At 38.4% G+C, this 20,583-nt stretch overlaps 1 protein-coding gene across 1 annotated transcript in view; it reads left to right on the top strand.

The window, feature by feature from the left end:
* Positions 1-20,583, top strand: part of irs1 (insulin receptor substrate 1) — a 94,475-nt gene that overhangs the window by 31,367 nt on the left and 42,525 nt on the right. The window lies entirely within an intron of this gene.

Genomic DNA, 20,583 nt, shown 5'->3' with positions numbered 1-20,583 from the left:
TCCTTTTTTTTGTTGCAAGTATTTAACATTTTATGTGGGTTTTTTTTTTGTTTGTTTGTTTTTGGCCTTTAGATTTGAGAAAGTTGACACCATATTTTATTAATCTGTGTCTTTTTTCTCAAAGTTCTCTGTAATAATGCAAATAATTGAATTGTTTATTGTACATATAGAAGGTTAATTTGGGTTAAAGGGTTAATGCTGTGTTTTAATTGTTGTCTTTTACCTAACAAGAACCTTTACCCAGTGCATGTACCATGTAACCGCTATGGGAGGTTGGTACATTTGTGTTTTTCTTGCAACACAATAGGCTACAGCGGTGGAGTTCTGTAACCTGATAGGCTAAAACTGCCAAAGTTTTTGTTTGTTTGTTTTTTTAATTAATGCCGTATCTTTAGAAGCGGACTGAACGATCAGGCTGCTCTGTTAATCTGTACATGGCCAAACAACCTAACTCGTCTTCCACTGTATATATTGTATTGTATAAAAATTGCTAATAGACAGATATAACGAATGGGTGGTCTTAGGCAGGTGTGCAGTAAATGTTCAGTTAAATTCAGTGGATCAGGTAAATGATTGATTAATTGATTGATTGATTGTTCTGAAGGAATGTATGTAGGAGCAAGTGGTCGGAACATGAACAGTATACCATTTACAAAACGAGCGGATTGTATGCGTATATAACTGAATAAATTAAATTGGTAAATTGTAAGTAAGAATGCACCAGCAGTGAGGTAAGGGCTGTATTACCCCCTCCCCCCTCTACTTCCTTTCATTTAGGAGATTGGTATTTTTCTGGAATCTTGTTCTGTAATAAAGTAGAAATCTTTATCTTTTTTGGAACATCTTGTGTGTTGTGTCCATATATCGCTTGATTAAATGGTGTGAAGGAGAGAGTGGATAAAAGTAACGTCTCCGCTAAAACACATGCAGGTGAATGCTGCATGAAATATTAAGGGGGGTAAAACATATCTACATCATGTTAATTTATTGTACAGTACATCACCCATGACCTTTTCCATGCCCTGTGGATGCTAAAGTATGCTGCACTGGCCTGTGGGATATATGTGAAGGGGCCTATGTGGATTAAGCTGCTATCTAATCGATTGTGTGTTGGGGTCTGGATGAAAGTTTCAGACATTTAGTGGAAAGAAGAAAAAAATGCAGCATAGTATTATGCTGTCCACTACTGTATTAGATACTCCTACCTTGTAGATGTGAAGCGACACTGAGGTGTTTAAAAACTCCAGCAGCACTGCTGCATCAGATCCACCCATACTAGCACAACACACACTTAAAAAAAATAAATGATACACAGTCTGACCTTGAACATTAGCCACAGCCAGTCCCCCAATCCAAACTCAGAGCCTACCTGCTTTATGGAGGTTGCATAGTTCTTGGGAATGACTGGATATTACATAAGACTCCTGCCACCCGTTTTCCTGAATACCCAAGACATGTTTCATCAGATGCTGAATCTTTGGTTAATTTACTGAATGGAAGTTTTTACAACAGGAATTCTTCAGTCTGGATTGAGTTTCCATTGCCAAGTATTCACCCATAAGATTAAGATCAGCACACTGCATTAGACTGTGAAGTATTGGAAACGGGTTCTCTGGAACTGTGAATCATTCTGTCAGCCTTGCAGTCATACCTGGGTTCTGTAGGAGGTTCTCATGGTTCTTCTGGTAGGTCCCTCACTTCCATTGAGGCAGAATCTTACTGTTATCCACATTATTCTGCCCCGCCCACTTTTAAGAGTTTGTTTCCTCCACATTTGTGTCCATATCTGAAGTGAATGTAATGACGTGGCTGAACCTATGAACGCTAATTATAAAGTAGCTAGCTGTGCTAACCCAATTTAAAAGGATATATAACCTTATTTACAACTATTTAGATTGTATTTGGGGATACTACTAGCTAGGTTTCTAACTTACATCCACTACCTTTCAAAAAAGCTGCTTCTGTAGTTAAAGAAGATTAGTTTAAATCATCTACCCAAACATCTGATCTTACCATTTAGTAAAGGGGTGTGTCGTTTGCTGTGAGGCTGTTTCAGAAGATGCTAGTATAAGATTAGATCTATGAATATCAAAGCAAGTTGTAAGGTAACGCCCAACACAAGCCGACCCAACGCTTCTGCTTTACTGGTGCTTCACAACCAATCCTTTTCGCTGGATTAGAATGTTCTGATGTTGGTTTCTCCTCCATGAATTAGTAAAAGCAGATATACGGGTGGAGGATGTAAGATATATGAAGCTCCGCAGCACTTTGATCTTTTAGTGTTGGTGTTGGTAACTCAAGATCAACAGCAGTTCTCCTCTTATTTCTTTTAGTGTCCTGCCCTGTACCTGAGTATATTATGTCACACATTCTGTGCGTTAATTATCTGCTGCCACATCCAGGCATCAACATAAGGTACCACAGCAACCACTAAGCCTACACCTGAGAAAAATTACGGCAACCATCTAGGATACCATAGCATCTATCAAGCAACCAGGTATGAATTATGGTTGGGATGGATTGGTATCCTTTTATAACCTAAAGAAAAATGTGTGCCCCTCCAATCAACCATCTGGCAACACCCTAACAACCACTTGGCAACATAATAACAGCTGCCTGAAATACCCCAGCAACCACCTTGTGACACAGTTGCACCCATCTACCAACCAATTAGCAACCACCAAGAATACCACAGCAACCATTTACAACAGACAGTATCAACATACATATATTCCTACATTCCTGGGAGACATGCCAGTACATACAGGGTAAAAGCACAAGCCTAAACTGACCACCAGTGATCTTCTATCCCTCAGACACAGGGAACTAATTCTACATGAACCTTAATCAAGCTCAGCAATACTTTTTTTCAACAAGAGAATGTAAGACCACAACTGCACACATTACAAAGGCATGATTTTATAGTGTGTGTGTGTGTGTGTGTGTGTGTGTGTGTGTGTGTGTGTGATAGAGTGAGAAAGAGAGAGAGGCTATGTGATTACTGGCCCCTGTGTAACACCTATAGCATTTATTCTAAAGAACACCTGGACATGTAGTCTGCATGAATCCTGCGGATTGGCTGAAGTCCTTCTAGAGCCTCACTTAACTGTCCAGCCACTCGGGTCTTAATAGCCTAGAACAAAATGCTTTTATTTAGTGTCCTATGAATCACACATCTCAGCTTTTTTTTCACCCACTCTTTTTCTTGTATGGAAAAGTATTGGAACATGTGACTGTAAGGTGTGTTTTTGCCCAGATGTGTCCTAATATGTGGGATATTCAAATAATAAATAGTTCTAAGGGTCTACATTCAGTTTCAGATTTAGGTTTTATATGTGCATACTGTGCATTTATAGTTAAATGATTAACCTCATGAAAAACATGTCTAATGATAAAAAATATGCAACAGTGACATGGAAGGTTTTAGACTGGCCTTGTCAATTTTCAAATAACCATATAGAGCATTCATTTTACCTGCTTAATAGGAGACTGAAGAGAGTAGTCCCCAAAACAAAAAAACTAAAAGAGGCTGTGGTGAACACATCACAAGAGAAGAATGCGAAAATATAGTGACGCCAGTTTAGTGAAGTAGACTAGTGTTTATTAGTGCTTATTCTTAATATAGTTATTGCAAAGTATAGTTATTCATATGTAGTTATTAATATAGCTTTAGTTATTGGGTGTCTAATTCACTTTAATTCAAAATGAATAATTCACCTGCACACACTATCAGACCTCACTCCATCTCCCATAATTCACCTGCACCCACTATCAGACCTCACTACATCTCCCATAATTCACCTGCACCCACTATCAGACCTCACTCCAACTCCCATAATTCACCTGCACCCACTATCAGACCTCACTCCATCTCCCATAATTCACCTGCACCCACTATCAGACCTCACTACAACTCCCATAATTCACCTGCACCCACTATCAGACCTCACTACAACTCCCATAATTCACCTGCACCCACTATCAGACCTCACTACAACTGCCATAATTCACCTGAACACACTATCAGACCTCACTACAACTCCCATAATTCACCTGCACACACTATCAGACCTCACTACAACTCCCATAATTCACCTGCACCCACTATTAGACCTCACTCCAACTCCCATAATTCACCTGCACCCACTATCAGACCATACTACAACTCCCATAATTCACCTGCATCATCTATCAGACCTCACTACAACTCCCATAATTCACCTGCACCCACTATCAGACCTCATTACAACTCCCATAATTCACCTGCACCCACTATCAGACCTCACTACAACTCCCATAATTCACCTGCACCCACTATCAGACCTCACTACAACTCCCATAATTCACCTGCACCCACTATCAGACATCACTACAACTCCCATAATTCACCTGCACACACACTCACCAGTGTTTAACCCAACTCACATTAACATTCCAGAGTCATCCCTGATGTAACACTTCATGATCAATGTACATACTGCCATTCCATGACTTTTGGCATTAGGTCAGTGTAAGTGATTACAGCGGTTTTGGTGAAGATATTGTTCTTGATTAATTGTTACTCTTTTTTTTTAAAGCTATTTAGATTTCCAGGAGACAGATACTTAAAATCAATGCACAGAACAAAGGAGGAAAGAAAATAAATGGAAGAGGGATTGTGGAAACATGCAGAACAGGATGGACACACTGATTACAGGTAAAGGGAAGCTATGCTTGTCTCAGTTTGTAAAAATAAAATTATGAATCTAACTTTATGGATCTAGTATTCTGACAATTCAGCCTACAATCAGTTCACACACACACACACACACACACACACACACTCCTGTTTACAGAATGTTTATAGGCAACCAGGTAGATGAGTGACAGGAATGTCAGGCATGTGCTCAGGTCTCTCATTAGGAGTCTGGGGGGTGTTTTTAAAGACAGAGGGGAGGTACAGAAAGCACTGGTGAGCCAAATGTTCAAGATGGGTTTTCCAGAGCCTGCAGGAAGACACCCACACACACACACAGACACACACACACACACAGACAGCCCCCATACTCAACTCAGTGAAATAAGGAGGTTTGGGGAATGTTATCCTCTTTAAGTCTAAGCCAGTCATGTTTTGGACGACTGTTTAACTCAATAAATAATAAGTCCTTATCTTCTGTCCCACCCACTTGTGCACTCAATAGTGCAACTGACCCCCCTAGTTGCCCATGGTTGACAAAGCATAGCTAAAGTGCCCTATAGATGTGCAAAAATGTAACCCACTGGATGTCCTTGTTGTGGGAAGAATTTTTAAAAAAGTGTCTCATCTATGTGCTCTTCTATGATCGAGGAGGAGCAATACCAGACTGAATAAAAAAGAGTGAACACAGAGACGGATGGAGAAACAACAGAAGATAGTTAAGAAACATGGTTGTAAAGGAGAGAAATAAGAAAGAAAAAAGAGGGGGGACATTAAAGTAGAACTATAGAGAGAGAGAGAGAGAGAGAGAGAGAGAGAGAGAGAGAGAGAGAGAGAGAGAGAGAGTATGTTATAGGGTGAGGTATGGAGGGCCTACAGCAGTCTGGCAGATAATGCTGTACAGATGTGTCCTCATATGACTCTGAAATGAATAGACAGAGCAGGGGGAGGGAAATATTCCCCCTTTACATACAGGACACATACAGGATACATACAGGATACATACAGGCTACAGACATGAACAGAAACATTCTCTGTGGTCCAGTACAAATCAAATTAGCTGCAAAAAGTTAATTATATTTATCTCTTTACAACTAATGTTGATGTGAAGCAGATAGCTTTAATCTTCAGCTTTCACACAGTAAAGATATTTACTATTAATTATACTGCAGATGTTATTTTTCTTTTCTATTATTTTTCTATTACTATCTACTTGCACTACTCTTACAGTTTAAACCTTCATTTACATTGTTTTTTTTGCCTGTTTGTTGCTTCTAAATGTTTCAGATCACCCCCCCCCCCCCCAATTAAAACATAACTGTTTTTTTATCACACCTGAGGTCAACTTCTCTAGCCACACCCAGGCCTGATTATTGCCACACCTGTTTTCAATCAAAAAATCACTTAATTAGAACCTGCCTGACAAAGCAAAGTAGACCAAAAAAGATCCAAAAGCTAGACATCATGCCAATATCCAAATAAATATTCAGGAACAAATGAGAAAGAAATTAATTGATTTCTATCAGAGGAACAGTGATAAAACTTTCCAGGAGTGGCCGGCCAAACAAAATTACCCTAAGAGTGCAGCGATGACTCATCCAAGAGGTCACAAAAGACCCCACAACAATATTCAAATAACTAAAGGCCTCACTTGCCTCAGTTAAGGTCAGTGTTCATGACTCAACCATCAGAAAGAGATCAGGCTAAAATGGCATACATGGCAGAAAACATTAAGATAAACATTTATACTCATCAAAAAAGACTTGCCAAATAAGACTTTTCCACAAGACTTTTGGGAAAATACTGATGAGACAATTTTTTTTGGAAGGTTTGTGTCCTATAACATCTGGCATAAAAGTAACACAGAATAAAAAAAACATCATACCAACAGTAAAACATGGTGGTGGTGGTGTAATCATCTGGGGCAGTTTTGCTGCATCAGGGCCTAGAAGACTTGCTGTGATAAATGGAACTATGAATTCTGCTGTCTACCAAAAGATCCTGAAGGAGAATGTCCGACCATCTGTTCGTGACCTCAAGCTGAAACGAACTTGGGTTCTGCAGCAGGACAATGATCCAAAACACACCAGCAAGTCCACCTCTGAATGGCTGAAGACAAACAAAGCAAAGACTTTTTCTGCCTTTTCCTTAATAATAAAAACCTTTCTTTAAAAACTGCATTTTACTTGTGTTGTCTTTGACTAATATTTAAATTAGTTTGATGACATGAAACATTTAAGAGTAATTTCATTGACTCTGTACCTGTACTCTGCATAGTGACAAAGTTTAACTTTATCTAATCTAAAGCAGAAAACTGAAAAAAATAAAAATATTATTTTACATCACATACATTATATGTAATAATTCAGAGAACAACAGAGGAGGACAGTTAGTCGGGGTTTTAATAGCAATGCTTTTGTTCTTTGCTAGGTTTGCTTCAGTGAGCTAATAAGCTAGTTAGCTAATCAAACTTCAAAAATTCAAAGCATAAAAACAGAAATGTACAAAACGTTTTAGTAGAATAAAGCAAGACCCCTATTCCAGCAACAGTGACTGCAACTAGCATAGCAAATATGTGTTTTGAGGTTGATCTTTTACACTTGAGAAGATGATGGCTTCTGGGCGAGTTGTGCACCTGATGTCTACATTTATTAGAGCAACCAGACCAGACTTTGTCTTTTCCTAGAAATTACGTTCATTTCGTTTTAGAGCATTTCTGTTGGTTCATTCAGCTCTTACAGCAATATAAGGACCTTGTCCCAATGTAAGCCCTGAGCCTCTTGTGGATATGCACATTCTGAATTTGTTAAAGAGCTACATACAAACGGCATTGTTCAAGGCATTGGAGACTGTAGATCACTGCTGACCTCCAACCATCTGTGTCTCACTGCTGTGCCCCGCCCCAAACCCATACATCACCGAGTGCCCCTCCCAAACTATGCCTCCCATTTTTTTAGCATTTTTTAAATTGAGCTGAGAGTGGAGTCAGATAAAATTATGGTTTATTTACCCTTTAAAACATTGCAGATAAAACTTTAAAAAATAGAACTAATTTTATGCACTTTCTAGAGTGTAGGAAGCCATTTGGGACTTGATATCCAAAAGCAGGAACTTTGAGCTAAATAAGCATTTCCCAACTCTGGTCCTGACACACTGCCCTGCACATTATAGCATTTCACCTGCTTCACACACACACCTGATCCAGCTAATCTGATCATCAACAGCACCTTACTGAGTTAATACAGTGTTTTACAGCAGGACATGCTCTAAAATGTGCAGGACAGTGTGCCTCCAGGAAGATAACTGGCAGAGCTAGCATTAGCAGCGGTGGCTAGAGGTGGTCCTGGAGGGATGATATCCGACACAGTTTAAAGATTTTCTGCAAAAACAAAGGCTTAATTGGACAAACCACCTTTTACTGCATGGCTTTAGCTTCATGGGACCCTGGAGCTAAAGTGCTGTACTGTAATCCCAGTGTTGCAGAGTTAACCCCTTTCATTAGCTCCATTGCTAATCTGTCATGCAGAGAAGTAGATGGTTCTCTATAGAGTCATGATCTGGTTTGAGTTTGCTGGTGTTACAGGTGTATTTAGATGACTTGTGCTACTGTAGTGTATATTTATAATTAAAAACTAGCAAGCCAAATAAAACAGCAGGTTGGATATTTCAGAACATACATTTAATTAGCATAAGACACTGTTTTAGCGTAAAGAGAAGGAGACTGGGATAAAAACTTTTATTTTAATTAATTAGATGTAAACAGTTTTTTTCTAACACTCATGCTAATAATAACAACAGTAACCCAAACTATTACACACGCTTGAGGAGTGCAAAACAATCATGAAATGTTGGCCGGGTTCTCTCCTGCTCTGGGAAAGAATTAAACTCACTACTAAATTATATTCTGATGATACAGAGCAGAGTGGTTGAGCTCCTTGTTTACGTCTCTAGAAAAAAGCGTTATATTCATGTTCCTCACACACGCCATAAATATACATGCTAAAAACCTAGACAGGAACTAAACCCTCTACTGTGCAGAGTCTAATGGAGAAGTGGTCTGTGGCAGAAAATCATTAAAAAAAATAATGAACCTTTAATTTAACTACAGCAGGTTAAATAGTGTTTTTTCTCTTAACTTAACTTTTCTTTTTCTCTGTTTACTGATTTGTATTGGGGTATTGCAGTGTAGCATGCGTAATTGACTTTACAAAAGCATGATCTGATCCAGACACTAGAGCACATCAAGTGCATCAAGTGAGGGGGGTGAGGGTGCAATTGCATGTAGTAGGCTAGGGCTAAAAATAACTGTCAGACGTTATGTAGGTAATATATGTTTTTAACATTGTCATGTTTGCATGTTTTAATGGTATTTAAACAGTATTTACACATGACACTTACACATGACTAAGGCCTACTTGAACACCCATCCCACTTCAGGCATGATTTGGCTATAAGCATTAAGTTCTTGTTCTTTTTTAAACACAGTAGATCACTCTGAGTTGTGTATTCATGCTGCATGTGACGCTGTTCTTCTACCCCATTACCTGCATTAACTAATAAAAGAAAATAGACAGAGAAACGAATAAATCAGGAAAAGCCCCCGGACTGACATCAACCCGTAAATGAGGATTCTTGGACACGCCTACCTCAGCTTACGACCGACCACTGCAGAGCCATGGAGGGAGCATCACAGTTCTGTTAGCCAATTACAGGCCAAAATCCTGTCTTCTTTGTCCACTCCTTCACCTTCAAAACAATGAAATAAAAATGGCTTACAGGGAATTCATTCATATTAGAGACCACCACTTTAACACTGACAGTCTACTATGTTTGTGTTTATGTTTATCTAATACTGTGATCTAATTCAGCAGGTCTTGCAAGTCAAACAAGTGCTGGATGTTAATCTACACAGATTTCTCTCCTGAAAACTTTTTTATTTGGGTGAGAAAAGTGCTTCCATTTATTTACAATAAGCTTCAAATTCCTTAATGTCTCCAGCGCTGCGGCTGCAGCACTAGAATTAGCGTCTCACTCTTAATCTGTTAGCGGCTAATGCTGCCTAACAGCCCTACACTGAGGAACCCTAAGTGCTCCAGTAAGCGAGGGCGATGTAAACAGGGTAAACATGCAGACAACAGTCTGATATAGTTACCTCTGAACGGGGAAAGAGCTCCAGCAGTGCTAGTCAGGGTTACAGAACAATATTACTCACTATTGAGCGCCTAAAGAGCTAGCGCTTAGCATGGTTAGTGGCTAATGCTAATGCTGCTAAAGAACTTAACTGAAAGGCTGTACTTCAGCTGAGTAGTTTTACTGCTCCTTACAACAATTCATACATAAGGCACACCGAATGAATGAATACATGTTAAGTGCACCTTTTTGGGTGGAAAAAATAAGGTAGTCTAAAGATGCCGCCTCAATCTGACTGTAACATTATTCACTGCTCTGCTCTGCTGTACTGCCGGTGACCTCTCACTGGACCACAGCCAAACATTTCTTAGTGATGAGAACTACAAACACACAGCCTGGGTTAAGTGTGAGTAAGAGCTGCAGTGAGCTGAATAAAGACACTGTGGGCTCACTTTATATTAAACCCACTTCAAGTGTGCCCACAGGGCATGTGCACATGCCATTCTCAACAAGCACAAACGGCAGGAATGCCGGATCAATAACAAAGAATCTCCCTTTAGCTCAACGACTTAGAATAAGCTCTACGGTTAGACTTCCCCTGAACTCTGAAGCATACCTGAACTGTCCGTCTCTTTCATCCTGGGTCAAAAGACTGGCACACAACATCCAATATTTATTTAATTTTTTTTTAGTTTTGAGAAAGTTTTGAGAAAAAAAACAGACTCGCCAACTACAAATCTTTAGATCAGATAATTCATTTTTTCTATGCATAAAAACTTTATTACTATTTCTCACCAACTTTATTAACCATATAATTTCCTTCAGTGCTTACACATTTGAATCCCACAGTGTTCATTTTATAAAAAAAAATTAACTAAAGAATTATCCTAAATAAACTTTATTTAGAACAGAAGTAAGTATAGTTCTCATCTGAGAAATGAAAATTAAACAAAGTTGATTAACTGAAAAGTGTTACCTGAACCTGTACACGTTCTGAGGTGATCGAGATGGAACACTTGCCACATGCCAAGAATATAAATTATGAGAGTTTAAATACACTTTGGGGGTATAAATACACAAAGAAAGGCACACAAGAATCAATCAGTCTGATATTTTTTCTGTGAAATCTGTTGTGTAAATAAAAGGATAAAATAACTCGAATGCTAATTTAATTAATAATGGCAGCCTTAATTTTCAGTGCAGGGTCAGTAGCCAACCCCCCACAGCCTCGCCTCCACACCGCTCATTGATAGCATCTCCTACTTCGTTCCTTTTGCTGCCAAATTTAGCCGGAGCCAGCGGAAGGGAACAGTGGCCGCTCTTTTCCAGGAGCTTTAGAGAGGCCGTCACTGCACAAACAGTCCAAAAATACCGGTGCGGTCATGCGGTGCCCATCAACAGCAGGGTTAACATCCAGTCTAATTCACTTTGAGCGAGTGTGACTCGGATTAGCGAGAGGATACGGCACAGAATGCGCACATTGAGCTGGACCCGCAAACACAGGATTAGCGTGGAGTGTAGAGCCGAGGTGCTGTTTACCTCGCTGTGCTGAGGGCAGTTGGGCGCTGGAACAGGGGGATGAGAAGTCGTGGCGTTCTCAGGTCACGATGTAGCCTCAGTTCAAAACAGTCTCCTCCTCTGACAACTGGGACTCAACCTAGAGGAGAAGGTCCTTCTGCTAATGCTAATGTTTAAATGCTGATAGCATGTAGGATACAGTCCACATGAGCTCAGACAGGGATGAAAGCTGGTTGCACTCTGTTTAGTCGAGAGCTGAGCTCTGCCTGATTTTCAATGAATCCATTATTTGGTTAAATGTAAACACTTCGGTCAGACTGAATTCAAAACACTCAAAGCACTCATGTGGCACCATGCGGAAAAATCCAGCTCCAGACCAGCTTCTACTGGTATTTACATTTTGATAATTTAAACTGGTCTTTTTAATGGTCAAGGTGGTTAAAAAGCTGGTTATACAGGTAAAAACATGCCCTATACTGGTAAAGCAGCTCGTTAAGCAGCTCTCTTGGCCTGCCTGCTTCTGGTACAGGATAGACAGTGCTGATGCTCCACCCTTATGGAACACACTGCACACAGGGCACCAAAAATGTGGCTGGTGAAAAATCATCATAATAATAGTAATCATAATTATAATAACAACATATTCAAATAAAAATATGTAAAGAATGTAAATGGATATAAGCAACACAAAAGTAACATATGTGCTGGAGAAAAGGCTGAATCTGTGTGAAAGCTGCAGTGTGCATCTGAACCTTGTATTACAGTAGCCAGAGAGACGCGGTTTTGCATAAATTAGATTTTGGAGGCATATAAAACCAGCAAATCAAATGGATATTACACAACCCCATTAAATTATTGAAGAATCCTTTTTATACTTATAATGATATAAGTATCATGTGGTATTACAGTAGCAGGTTTGGCTTAATGAGGGGGTCAAACTTGGGAAAAATAGAGGGTTTGGGGCATTTGTTCCTATAACACTGAAGTGGCTAGTGCCGGCCCTGTGAATAAATGATTTGTATTAATGATGGATGTCTTGACTGTAGCAGCATGAAAAAATCTCCTATTTCTGTTTTTTTTAAGCAAGACATATATAAGCGATGTCAGTGGTTCACCAGCTTAATACAGTTATTGCAAGAAATAGATACACAACCAAATATAAAATGTTATTTTTACTATTCTCATTTACTTTCATTAAGATTATTAAGATTTACTTTCATTAAGATCTACAGAATGTTTTCTCATCTAACAATAAATAGTTGTCTACCAACAGAAGGCTGCATGATCAAGAAATAAACAAAAAGGTCTGCTCTGTTGTCTCAGATTAATCCATTGTTCTCAATTCAGACGTCGTCAGTGCTTGGCAAAGACTAAATAAATTGTGTTTCCTATTTTTTGTTAGAAACCCCATGCCTTTGTTAACCATCTAGTTAGTTATAAAGCCCTAAAAATCCTGCAGTTTCCTTAATGTGTAAGTGTATGAATCTTTGTGTGTGTGTGTGTGTGTGTGTGTGTGTGTGTGTGTGTGTGTGTGTGTGTGTGTATACGTGTGTATGTGCATTTTTGCTGTGCTGCAGCTGTGCACTAGACTATTTTATAGCTTTGACCTAATGACATTAGAGTGCTTCAAAGACACTGTTGTGTCTACAGATTCCTGTGTGTAAATGTCTAATGTACCCTCAGATGGGGCCCTGTACTTGACGGTGCCAACTAAGAATAGCCCAAAACAGAAGAGTGGAGGAGGAAAGAGAAAGGTATACTGATGCCATTCAGCCTCTCTCACCCTGTTAAACTGCTCAGACAGCTAACCCATTTTCTGCCACGAGATCTGAGCACAAACTTCACACTGTGAACATTTTTATTCAGCTCTGTATTCAAACAAACCAGCACTTTGGTCCACATAATCTACTTAAAGGAGCATTCTGTAGGAGTGTGTAAAATAGAGCGAGTGTGTAAAATAGCTACACCAGTCCAATTTCACCACACCACAGAGAGCTCTCTCCCCCAAGCACCCCTCCCTAGACACGAAGCTCACTTGGGTTGCAAAATTGACAAGGCTGAATCTTCATAATCCAGTGCAAGATGATACTCTTTAAGTTAATCAGCTAATAAATACAGCTTTATCCATAGTTAGCTAACCTAGCTTTATGTTAAAGCAGTTAACTTTATCTATAGCAGATTTATGTTTAAAAAAGGGTCACTTAAAGTTTTGAATGCTATTCGATCATTACAGTCACTTTAAGAGCGTAAAAAAAAATAAGACATTTTTTTTTCAAGACATTCAGTTTGAGGTGTCTTTAAAGAGGATCTGATGTTTGTATGTCATTTACACCAAAGGTTTACAGCAGACATGAGCACACCAGGATTTTGATGGCACTGACAATGAAACTAAACACTTTCTCAAGTATCTCCATACTTCAGAAATGCTGCAAAAACTAATTTTCTACAGTATCTGACAGAAAATTAACCCATATGTCAGTTTGCATAGGATTAACACAACCTAGAGTTATTTTACAGTAAGTTAAGGGCTCTGAAATCTTTAGGGATGCAGAAGCAAGCAGTCAGTAAACACGACAGACATAGGAAAATAAATCACTTAATAATTAGAATTTAGGTATTAATTACTTTATCCCACCTCGCCAGATAAAACTTATTTCATCCAAATAATGCTGTAATGAGCTTTGTTTTATTTAGACAATGCAGACACAGGACCCTATCTTACATTAATTGCTATCTTACACACAGCCAACAGTCTATTTTCAATCTTTGCACTTGCATTGTTTAATTAGCAATGAGCTTTTGAATAAAAGCCAACATGTGTGGTGTTTTAGAATTGAGGTGTGTTTAGGTAAAGTTCTGGTGTATTGCTATCTTGACAAAGGAAAACACAGGTGCACCACTAACTGAAATGAATGTAGACAAGTTATCAGTCAAATGTAATTGCTATCTTTGGCAACACAGGCCAAAGCTTGTTACATACACACAAAGGCAACGTAGCACAAACCCATCTTTTACATCAAGAATAAACAGAATACAATATAAAATAACATTGCTGTTCCCATAAATTACCTGATCTGAACACTCCCAGCTTGATGCATACTAACATTATGGAAACATGAAAGGTAACGTGCCCAAAACTATAAATTAAAACACTTACACAATTGACATTGCAGCGATGTTACCAGAGAGTTTTAAAACCATTAAACAAAACATTTTAAGATCCTTGACAGAATGAATGTTCTAAGAATGCTAAACTGTAATGTTCAGAAAACATTAGCTTTGTTAGCTAAGGGTTCACACCGAGGTGCTGTAAGTCATCTGACTGCCCGTCATATGGACCCTCACTGTTTAATATCAACTGCCTGTGAACACACATAACACCCACAAACATCCAAACACACACACACACACACACACACACACACACACACACACACACACATACAAATTCCAGCACACTCATGTACGCTAGCATACAGGATCACATACTTACAGCTCTCTTTCATGAGAGGCCAGTGTGTGTATGTGTGTGTGTGTGTGTATTGTGGAGTAGTGTGAACTCTTTGATCTTAGCTCAAACTGCATTCTGCACTTCAATGAGAGGCTTCACCTCTCTTCCATCTGTCAGTGTGGATGAGTGTGTGTGTGTGTGTGTGTCTGTTATGTTATCTTCATGGAGACCATGTGTCCCAACAGTGACAGGACAATACCCTGAATCTGAGAAGTAAGCATGCTTTTTTAAGTATTAACCTAGCTAACCAAGCTTTACCTGATGAGCTTGAAAGTTATTATATTTCTCTCCACGTACAAATTCTATATATAGGTGTGTATATTATGTATATGTCTATATAATTGTAAATAAACATGTCAGGCTTCAAATAACGCTGTTAAGCAGTCATGAATACTGCTTATGTGTATCTCTATATGTTTTCAGATGGATCAAGTCAAGTCAAGTCAAGTAGTTTTATTGTCAGTACTGCATATGTACAGGACATACAGAGAATTGAAATTACGTTACTCTCCTTCCCAAAAACTACAGCAAGTACAGAAAATAGATATATAATATAAAAGAATGGGAGACACTATATTTACAATATAGTGGGGGGGGGGGGGTGATTAAAAGGGAATGACAGTACAAGTGTAAACAGAACCTGAATAACAGTAGAGCATATGTAGTGTATAAAAGCTTAAGGCTGGTAAAGTGAATAAGTGCGCAAAGTTATTGAAGTTCACAGTTTTATGGGGAGTTCGAGGGAGTAATGCAGTACTCACTGTATTGGTGGGGGGTGGGGGTCAGGATGCTAAGTGAGTGTGCGCTGGGGACAGGATTGGGATGGAGGGTAGAGCAGGGAGAGAGTTCAGCATCCCCACAGCCTGATGGAAGAAGCTGTCTTGCAGTCTGCTTGTCCTCGCCCCGGGACTCCAGTGTCCTCCCTGAAGGATGGCAGTGTTTCAGCATGCCCTTGTATCTATTCAATTCAATTTTATTCATATAGCGCTATTTCAAACAAAAAGTTTATGAGCAGCTTTACAGAGAAAACAGGTCCACACCTCTTATGAGCCACAATTGATGATGCCAATAATTCTGGTGACAACAGTGGCAAGAAAGAACTCTCTTACATTAAGAGAAAGAAACTTTATGAGGAACCCATCCCCCTCAGGTCGACTCGCTCAATAAAAACAAATAACAGAACAAAAACAACAGTACAGAAAGATAATAGAGCTATAGCTAATATAGCAACAGGTTCTTAGTTATGAGTTTGAGTAGATGATGGGCACATAATAGATGATGGAGCTAATGTAGAAACAGGTAGTGAGTGTGAGTATGTGTGATGGGAATATGCTCAGTGTTAATGTCTATGTTATCTTCTGGCTCTCTCCCTTTAGTTAGGTTGTTATATTCAGATCCGCTGGAGTCATTAGATAGATAATCACACTCTGATAATCTGACCTCATTCTCTGTGATCTAATTCCATATTTATTCTTTAAATCTTTTAATCTTTTATTACCTGCCCACCCGTCTGACCTGGACGTTTCACCTGTTTTAGACCAGCTGCCCACCGACCAGATACTTCTACCTGAGTACACTGTGTACCTGTACTCAGATGTAATGACAATAAAAGCCTCTTGACTCTTGATCATTAACTATACTAAAGTTTATATATATTCTAACTCATCATCATCACTTTTAGAGCTGATGCCATCATGATTACGATATCAGAAGCTCTTATGCTGACCTTACACCAACCAGTTTTCAGCGTTTTTGCTGAACTGGAAACCCTTGTGAAAAAAAGTATATTAAATTATGCTAAAATAGGTCTGTACTTGTTATTTTGGAACCACTAATTTCTACTACTTGTTTGTAATTAAAATGATATAAATATGAACTTAATTTATATTGAGTATACTTGTTATACATAAGTTATTCTCACTTCTATTTATTTAATACAATTTTAGTGCATTTAAAAAAAAATTAAAGATGTGATTAAAATAAAGATTTAACATTACATTTTGAGGAGTGGTGTATATAAACTGGTAAAAACAAAAGCTATCTCTTTGCTGAAAGGATCAGTTGTTAAAGTTATTTACACTAAACTAACTAAAGTAAACTTTTATAGTTTTTACACATTTAATACATTCATCATCACAGTTTTAATTTGTCAACAGAAAATAATTTTTTGGTAGCAATTTTCACTGAAGTACAGTTTTATTGCAGAAATATCGGCCCCTATGACACATTTAGTAAAAGTATAGTTTTATCATAGGCACAGTTGTATAGAATAATACTAAGCATATATTTTTATTAAGTTCATCACCAGTACAAAAAATAGTGCAGCCAAAACAAAGTCTACTTTTTTTAAAGTGTACTGAAACACAGATTAAGCAGGTAAAATGTGTGTATTAGTAGAAAAAGTATACTTTATTATTTCACATATAGTCCAAGTACACTATTATTATATGTAAATACACAACTATTTCACAAGGGCATGGATGAGAAAGAATCTAGTTACAGTCTTGCAAATACTGACCCTGCAAAATCTGACTCTGTCTGTCAGGAGTCTTTAGATGTGAGAGGGTGTCAGACTTCAGTCTATTAAAAGTTTTTTCAGAGTCTTTACAAAGTTGTTTAGTGCAGTTAGTAAGCATAAGTTAGCATAACAATAGATGTATGTGGTGGTATGATGATGTTTTATCAATAATGTATCACTGGTAAATGATCAGAGGAGGATGTGTCTGTGAGTCTTGGTTCCTCCCAGGGTTTATGAGGGAGTTTCTCTGTGCGACTGTCGCCTTCAGCTTCCTCACTGAGCGTTTATGTTTTGCGCTATGTTTAATTGGTTTTATCACCAAAATTTGTGTGAAGCTAAATCAGTTTTAAAAGACCTATAAAAATAATTTTATTTTGTTTAATTACAAAATAAGGGGGTTGAGGGGTGGAGCGTTGTGTGTGTGCTCTTAATGTGAAACTGCCCCGGAGGGGGGGGGGGGGGGGGGGGGGGGTTGGGTAGGGGATCCATGCTGACAGTCACGCTGTCTACTGCTCTCTAGTCCCATGAAGGTAATTTAAAAACCAGGACATTTCCTCACTTTTTGGAAAAAAACAGGGACGCCCGGGACAGGACGTGAAATACGGACATGTCCCGGGAAATACGGACGTTTGGTCACCCTAGTTAATTTAGACCATCTAAAATATAAAGTGATATTAAAAGTTGGTGAAATGAAAAATGAAAAAACTAGTTTATAAAAAAATATTCTAGTTGGCACAACTAAGCGTGGTTTTCTTCAAAACTCAAAAATCTGGTGAATTGCCCCTAACGTTTTCTCCCTTTTTTTTGTTACAGTGTATCTGTTTTTTTCAGAGTTGGGTAAGGATTTAGGTGAGGGTAAATGAGAATGTTCTCTATTCAGCAGGCTATGTCATAGTAAAATTTGACTAAAATTAGTACAAACTTTAATATGTATTGTATAGACTAAAAGTTTGGAAACACCTTCTCTTTTTCAATGCGTTTTCTTTTTTTTTTTTTATGACTATTTACATTATAGATTCTCACTGAAGCATCAAAACTATGAATGAACACATGTGGAGTTTTATGTACTTAACAAAAAAGGGGAAATAACTGAACACATGTTTTATATTCTAGTTTCTTCAAAATAGTTCCTTTGCTCTGATTACTGCTCTGCACACTCTTGGCACACTCTTGAAGGAAGGAGTTCCCAGAGGTGTTTATTAGCACTTGTTGCCCCTTTATCTTCACTCTGTGCTCCAGCTCACCCCAAACCATCTGGATTGGGTTCGGGTCCGGTGACTGTGGAGGACAGCTTATATTTTATTAAGTACATAAAACTCCACATGTGATCATTTATAGTGTTGATGCTTCAGTGAGAATCTACAATGTAAATTGTTATGACAATAAACAAAATGCATTGAATGAGAAGGTGTGTCCAAACTTTTGGTCTGTACTGTATACAGTTGTATGCCATGTTGTGTTGTGTTTCCACTTGTGTATCAATAAAATTAACTTTTTTGTAAGAAAAGACAGAATTTACCAATATTACATGTTCAAGTCACACTAAAGTGTTCAATTGTAAATTTATGTATATATCAGAGACATTAATTCTCTGTTTTAATATCACAGACATTAAGTCTCTCTAAGTCAGGGTTTTTTATGTAAAATGTATTTACAGTATACAGTTGAGATGAAATAAAGAGTCTACTCATGCATTGAGTTCACTTGCGTCATCAGGGAGCATCAGTCTTGCTGATTTCATGCAGTACAGTAGATGGCAGTATATAAGTGCAGTGTTAGACCCCTTGTGGTTGATAGAATGCATTGTGCTTGTCTTTTTACTGAGACCCCACGCTAAAAAAAAACTGTGCAACACAAAAAAAATCCTCAACAAGACAACGCAAAACCACATGCCGCACCAAAACCTCCACTTTCCTATGTGTAACATTATCAATGCACAGCACACAGTGGATTACATGAGCTAGTTTTTAGGACTAAGCTTAATCCCTGTTTGTAATATCAAACCAAAATAAAAAAATGTCCAAACATCTCGTTCCATGTATTCAGTTACAAACAATAGAATATGCTCTGTCTCAACTGGTCCAGCAGCAGGATTAAATAATCAAGGGGACTTTTTTGGCCCAGGAGAAGCTGCACATGGCCTAGGGTCATAGGTGTGTTGGGTTTGTAGAAAACTCCACAGCATTGGATTTTTTTTGTACATGTTTTATTCACAATAGAGCATAGAACACGTATCAGATGTTGAAAATGAGAATTCACCATTTCTTGGAAAACTTGATTTCAACAGTGTATTCCAAAAAAGCTGAGACAGAGCAACAAAAGCCTGGAAAAGTAAGTGTTTAACTTACATATAACTCACATGACTGGGTATAAAAAGAGCAGTATAAAGAGGCGGAGTCTCTCAGAAGCAAAGATAGGCAAAGATCAGACAAATGTAGCATAATTTCAGAAAATGGTTACTCAGTATAAAATGAAGTGTACGTGAAGACTTAATATCATTAAAAGATTCAGAGAATGTGGAGAAATCCCTGTGTGTAAGGGACAAGTCAAACAGTCAGTACTGGATCCAGGTGATCTTCAGGCCCTCAGGCAGCACTGCATTAATAACAGACTGTACTGATTCTGTACTGAAAATCACTGCCTGATCTCAGGAACACTTTCAGAAATCATTACTCTCTGTGAACACAGCTAACAGTGCTCTAATCCACTAATACAGGTTAAATTAGTATTTGTGAGTTCAGAACATGCTGTAAAGTAAAGAGAGGGAAGATAACTCAGGGGAGAGAACTCAGGGAACATTTGGGTTGAAGTTTAGGCAGCTTCTGCTTGCGGTAGAAAGCCAGGCCCTTTTCTCTTTAAAGAGCTTTTGGCCTGGAGAAGATGGTTTATACACTGCCTGGCCAGAAAAAGATCACACACTGACATTTGGTGAACCACCTTTAGGTTTGATTGCGGCATGCATCATCTCTCTGGAACAGGGTAAATCTGGACTCATCACATGATCCTCATACTCTGCTTTAAAATCAAATATTTATGCTCTTCAGCAAACTGAAGCTGTTTTTGCTGGTTAGCCTCACTGATAAGCTAAATAGCTGTTAGGTCTCAATACCTTGAGTACCTCCCTTCTCATGCAGTAATTATCCAATAGGAGGTTCTTACCTGTTCGCTTAGTTAAATCCAGGTGGTGTCTTTTTGGCCAGGCAGTGTATATATAGGTATGTGATTAATATG

The sequence above is a fragment of the Astyanax mexicanus genome, chromosome 18 (genome assembly GCF_023375975.1).
Source record: "Astyanax mexicanus isolate ESR-SI-001 chromosome 18, AstMex3_surface, whole genome shotgun sequence".
NCBI classification, from domain to species: domain Eukaryota; kingdom Metazoa; phylum Chordata; class Actinopteri; order Characiformes; family Acestrorhamphidae; genus Astyanax; species Astyanax mexicanus.
This window is presented reverse-complemented; position numbering and strand designations above follow the sequence as displayed.